The sequence below is a fragment of the Leptidea sinapis genome, chromosome 2 (assembly GCF_905404315.1).
Source record: "Leptidea sinapis chromosome 2, ilLepSina1.1, whole genome shotgun sequence".
Classification (NCBI taxonomy): Eukaryota; Metazoa; Arthropoda; class Insecta; order Lepidoptera; family Pieridae; genus Leptidea; species Leptidea sinapis.
In genome coordinates, this window is record NC_066266.1 from 1,302,702 (window position 1) to 1,309,314 (window position 6,613).

Sequence of the window (6,613 nt, forward strand, 5' to 3'; positions counted from 1 at the left end):
AAACCATTTTTTTTTGGTTCTGTTCGTCCATCTGGACAGGCAAAGGGGTCAAAAGCCCATACAGCCAAGTCTTCATTTTTATTTTTCTATTCTTCACGTTACACAGCTTGTTCAAAGTCAAGATACGTATTCATATAATCTTCATCTTCAAACATAAATAGTACAATTTCCCATAAAAGTAGTATTTCGTGTTCTTCATCTTTCATTTTCTTCATATACATATAGGTTCGCATGAAAAGCCGAAGCCAAGTCTTTTATTGATAATATTCTTGTTCCGATTAAGATCAAGCTTAGCCCCTTATTTTTAATAATAAACTTTTATGATATAATACTAAAATATAAATCTCATATACGATATAAGAAATATATTATACATGAATTATAAGTAATAATGATGAATATTAGTTGAATATAATAATTATAAGATAATATGAAACTAATTTAAGTATAACTACAAATATACTATTTACATTTATACATTAAAATTTACATTATAAACACAAGTCCAATAATAATTTATTATTTATGGACGAATATGTTTTAAGTCTGTGTAAGGGATTGTGTCAGAAGCCAAGCCGTATTTTCAAATTTCGCCTACCGTTGAAACTATAAATTTGTAAAGCGGCACGAAGCAGTCATAAGTTTTCAATAACTGCTGAAGTGAGCGCGGGATGTATTCAGCATTCTTATAAATATCCAAGAGGCAGTCTATCAATGTAAATCTTTGAAGATTATATTGGGGACAGTCAAAGAAAATGTGATCAAGAGTTTGGATGGATAAATTTGATAGAATTGACAAGTTGGAGAATCTAAAACACCGATCCTAAATAAATGAGCACCACTACGAGAATGTCCCAGACGTAACCGACAAATTGTGGTGTATAATTTTCTGTGGAAGTATTTTTTCTTTTTAACAAACCAGGGAGGAGAGATTTCGTTTTAATGTCGGCTAACCATTTGCCCTTTGTTTGAACAACTTGTTGCCAATAATTCTGAAAGTCTTGCAAGAATGTACCTTTAAAATGAGACAGTGCATCTGTGTGTGGTATGGGAATGTTCAAAGCAGTATGTATCTGATTACTATTCACAATAGATTTAGCAAGATAATCAGCTTGTTCATTTCCTTCCACGCCTATGTGTGAAGAAGTCCAGAATAAAACAATATCTTTTGTTAGGCATAAGCATTGATATTTGTCTCTAATATTGTAAATGATGAAATTAGTTGTAACATTACATTTAGGATATTGTAAAGCTTTTAAAACACTCATGCTATCCGTTATAACAATCCAATTATTATATGACTGTTCTCCAATATATTCTAGAGCATCATATATGGCAGCACATTCTGCTGTGTATATACTAGCCAAGGTATTTAACCTATGATTAAACCCACTCTGCAGTTGTATGTCATAAACTGTCATAGAGACAGCAGTATTACTTTCCTTGATGCCTTCTACTTGATAGTAGGAATTATTGTCAGTTTGGTTAATATAGTCCTGTATCTTTAATAGGAGTGGATGATTATTAATAGAAGTTAATTTGAGAAAGAATTTTGTTTGTAGATATTATAGGAGTAGACCTAAAAGCGCCTGTTATGATCCTTAAGCATTTATTTTGTATTTTTTCTAATTTATTCACTAATGTAATTACTCCACCATAACAAAAGAAGGCCTACTCAAAATGGCTACGGACTAATGACTTATATAGTGTTAGCAAGATGTGTGGGTCTGCACCCCAATATGTACCAGCTAATGATTTCAGAATATTGCAGGCCTTTAATGCTCGATTTCTAATATTTCAACATATTTGTGCCATCTAAAATTACTTAAAAACGTAACTCCTAAAAACTTTATTGAATTATCTATTGAAATTTCCTTAGTACCATAATATATTTTTGCATCTCTTATTCTTATAGAATGCTTTGAAAATATTATATTGAAAATAAAGCTCCAATTTTTTGAGTGCTACATTAAGATCTAACACAACATTTGATAAATTAAGTCCTGAACTATACACTACTAGATCATCAGCAAATTGGAGGTTAGAAACTCTATTAACCAAAACAATATTTATTTGATTTATGTAGATTATAAAGAGCAATGGACTCAAAATTCCGCCCTGCGATACGCCTCTATATGAATATCGAGGACCTATTAATTGGTTATTGACTCTAACATAAAGTTTACGACCAAGCAAGAAATTGAATATCCAACTAACTATTTTTTCAGGGACATTTAAGGATAGCAGAATGGATGATAATTGTTCTAAATTAACATTAATAAATGCTCCTACAACATCCAAAAAAACACCAGCCAATATCTTATTGTCAATCTGGGCACTATGGATGTCAAGACATAAATGCCGTATACTCTCACAAGCAGAACGACCACATCGAAATCCAAATTGATTATTAGGTAAGAGGTTGTTACTTTCAATATAAAATATTAATCTCTGTTTTATTAATTGTTCAAAAATTTTACCAACACACGAGCTTAGTGTGATAGGACGATATGAATCAGCTGAACTAGAATCTTTCCCATGCTTTAAAATTGGAATCAGACAGTCTGTTTTCCATTCTTCTGGAATAGTGGAGTTCTTCCATAGGAGATTTAATATTTTTAGAGACTTATTTAAGTTAGAAGAGTTTAGGAGTTTAAACATTTTATAGGAGAGCCAATCCAAACCGCATGCAGAGTCCTTTCTTGATGATAGACCAGCTTTTAATTCTTCAATAGTAAAAGGGGCAATCATAAAAGAGTTGGTGCTATTTAAAGGATGATTATTGTGAATAATTGTCAAATTTGGTACTGTATCTGGAGTATATTTGTGTAAAAAGTTGGATATCCAATTATTGCTAGAGAAACAATTATTATTAGAATATAAGTTCTTAAATTTCCTCATTCTTGTCCAAATCTGTTTCATTGGCGTTAACCTATTTATGGTGGAGCAAAAATCTGTCCAGGATTTACGACGTTCAAGTCTTAATATACATTTTTTCTTTGCTTGAGCTTGCTTAAAATGAATGTAGTTTTGGATATTGCAATTTGATTTGAATAACAGATAAGCCTGCTTGCAATCTTCTACCACTTTAGTACATTGCCCATTCCACCAGGGAAGTTGTCGCTTTCTTTTAGGTAGATGAGTAATATTGTTACAGTGATAGTTGGTTTTAGGTACTGAATTTTCTACCGCTCTAAGAATTATGGAACAGAAGTTATTGTAAGACTTCTGTAGATTACAATTATTTATTTCAAATTGTTTTAAAAAGTCATTTACTAAGTTCTCATATTGGTCCCAATTTACTATTTTCAGATTACTGTGTGGAGGAATGTTGGATGGAATTGAAGAAGATTCAGTTTCCAACACTACCATGGAAAATTTTGTGATTGTAGGCAAGTGATAGCTGCCCAAAGAGTCCTGATGAACTTGCCATTCACAGCACAGGAATAATACTATTATGAATGAATATGAAGATGATACTATTATTAGATCTAGTCCATTTGGTCTCCAAGAATTAGTACCCACTGTAGTTGGTTGATCATTATTTAAGAGCATTAAGTCATTATCATCAATGGATGTAATGACATCCATGATGTCTCTACCTCTAGAATTGGTTCTATTACAACCTCAAATGGCATGGTGAGCATTAAAATCACAGTAATTATTAGTGGTTTTGGAATACTATGCAACAGTCTATTAAATTTAGATTTGTCAAAGTTAGGTACACTGCTGCCAGGACTATAAAAGCTAACAATTGAGATGTCTTTTTGTTTGTATTTTATTTTGATTGCTACATTTTGCAAGTAGTTATCAGAAAATGTTTCTAACTTTTGAAAATAAATGCCATTTCTAACAAAAATTGCTACACCATTGTGATCATTACCACAATCATTTCTTAGTATTGTATAACCTCTGATAGAAAACTGTATATTTGGTTTAAGCCAAGTTTCTGATATAAGTGCTATGTGTATGTCCTGCTCATAAAGTAGGTTTTGAAGCTCAAGTCTGTTACTCAACAGACTTTGAGCATTCCACTGTACTATGTTAAGTTTGTGACAGTTGAATGTGATGTTTTATTTTTAATTTGTATGGTATCTTTAATAGCTGAACTAATTGCGTGTGAGCTAATGCTTTGATTCTGTGTTTTATTTAGTGTAATGACTTTTATTATTGATTCTGTGATTAGGTTCATTGCTGCTGGATTGGATAAAATTAAATTAATGATGTCTTGTGTGTTCTCTGTCTTATTGAGTGATGGAAAGTTTGTTGGATGTTTAAATAAATCTGATAATGGTGTTTTACTTTTATTTTTACTATCCAATATCTTTTTTTTGTTTTATAGGGCATTGATACTGCAAGATGGTTACCTTTACAGTGCACACATACTGCTTTGTCAATAGGTATAGGACATTCTTTATATGAATGATTTTCAGTGCAGATTGAGCAACGCTGTGCATTCTTACAGAATTTAGCCAAGTGGTCAAACCTAAGGCATCGAAAACACTGCTTAACTGGCGGCACATAAGGTCGCACTGGTAGACGCCACATCTTTAAGTGAACGTAATCTGGGAGTGAAGTAGATGACGCAAAAGTTATAATGACTGCCTGTGTAGGTTGTAGTATAAAACCACTATCGGATTTGTTTTTTTTTCATTATACGCCGAACAGAAATATTTTTTTTGTACTTGACAAAGATTTGAAAATTTTTTTGTTGGACATATCAATAGGTACGGAGGAAATCACTCCAGACAATTCAGTGGCACCAGCTGGGATGGACGCCTTAATATTTTGTTCCCTTAAAAATGTCGTGTTGTCTAGGAATGTATTAACCAAATTGGGTCGTTCAAACACTACTCCTATCTTATATTTGTTGAGTTTCTTAAGATATTTAATGCCTTTAATGAAGCGCGATAAGTAGCTACTAAGAGTTAGCATGTCACGACTACCAAGTGGCTGTTCAGTGACACTCTCTATGAAGACTATAAATTCATGACCGGCACCTGCGTCTTCCGGATATCGGCGACAATAGTCGGCCACCCTATATGGCAAATAAAAGTCCTCGTGGTCTTCCAAAACTGTACGCGAATCTGAGTATTCGCTACTTTCAGAGGTGGAATCTAAAATAGACTCACCTTTATCTCGTTCCGGCTTGGTTTTTTTCCGCCTTTTCGACATCTCTTAGCAGAAACCTAAATCACTAAATATATAGACTTTTACTTATACTAAACAAATTAAATGTTAAACATATACAAATACTTATATACTTTTCAATAATACGAGGATTATATACAATATAATAGAAATATTTAATTTTATAGTTAAAAAGACCGCCCTAAACAATCAAAAGTTCCCGCGCTTTCTTTTCCGCACTAGAGAGTCCCAAACAAACATTGACTCTCTCAAAACCAACAGCCAATCAATTGCCTATTTGAATTTTGAGAACGTTCAAGCATAGAGTATAGAATTTAACTGTTGAATGATAAATTACAATAATCGTAACTAGAATTAGATTGTATACGAATATGCAATTATTTTTATACTTTTTAGTGCATATTATATCTATAGTTTTGGAATAGTGTTTTTGAAGTCGGTTGTTTATTTTGTTAAATTTTTTTTATTATTTCTAAAAAACTACGACGAAACGAAAGCTTTCAAAATTTTTTCAACAATAAACAATATTACTACCGATATTAAATAAAATTTAGATCAATGCCAACTTATAGACAGAAACACACGTAAACTTTCTGCCACTGAGTTGGTATCTATTCTACGCATCACGCTAAAGCAGTCCTTTTGAGAGTGCTCGATGCAATTGGAAAACAGTCTATAAGAACTTATAAAAAGATTGAAATTATAAGAAGAATTGCATTTAAATTATCGGATAATATAAAGTCTGGAGAGATAATATAATAGTTACTTATGGAACTGTTGTGTATTAAGTGGTATTAAAACACGAATGTGGGTCTATCACACTAGACGAAGCCTAGTGTGATAATAGTATCACATCAGCGTTTTAATACCTAATTATCAACAGTTGCATGCAAGACTTTATCTACACCCATAATATGAATCCTCTGTATAGGATTCTGGAACAGCTTACTGCTAACATTAAAAAAGTTAGTTCTAGTAACCATAATATCATCCAAAAGAGTGTTATTATGAAAACGGATGATATAATGTTGTAATGAATTTCATTACAACACTCGTTTGGATGATGTAATGGTTATTAGGGCATTGGGTGTTTTCATGTTGGTAATAAGCTAACTGTTTAAGAATCTTTAATAGGGGATTTAAAGTATGGGTGGGATTAGATGCACCTATTAGTACGATAGAAAGGGGCGACTTCAATTCTAATCCATATGCAGCCTTTTTTTTTCCAGTATGGAAAAAATGTAAATAAAATCCTAGGCCACTAAAATCCTTATGCCTCTTATGTCAAAACTAAACGTCAAACTGTTCTATAAAATTTTGACATTTGTTGTTCGTTGTCATTTGTCAAATAGGTCGTAGGAATTCTCAAATTTCAGTCAAAGTCAACTCATGAACTTGTCATGAACTAAGTAGGTAGGTACTGTGTAGTGTGTTTGTAATTTGTATTTTGTCGCACTTCGCA

The 6,613-nt window shown here is 32.3% G+C and overlaps 1 long non-coding RNA gene across 2 annotated transcripts; it reads left to right on the top strand.

The window, feature by feature from the left end:
• Positions 1-547: 547 nt before the first annotated feature.
• Positions 548-4,301, top strand: LOC126972624 (uncharacterized). 2 transcript variants are annotated; one of them, XR_007731176.1, is made up of 3 exons: positions 548-1,065; positions 2,229-2,414; positions 3,313-4,301. It is a non-coding gene; the product is annotated as an uncharacterized LOC126972624 (long non-coding RNA). The 2 variants fall into 2 exon arrangements; XR_007731175.1 differs by having other exon boundaries at positions 548-2,414.
• The last annotated feature ends 2,312 nt before the right edge of the window (positions 4,302-6,613 follow it).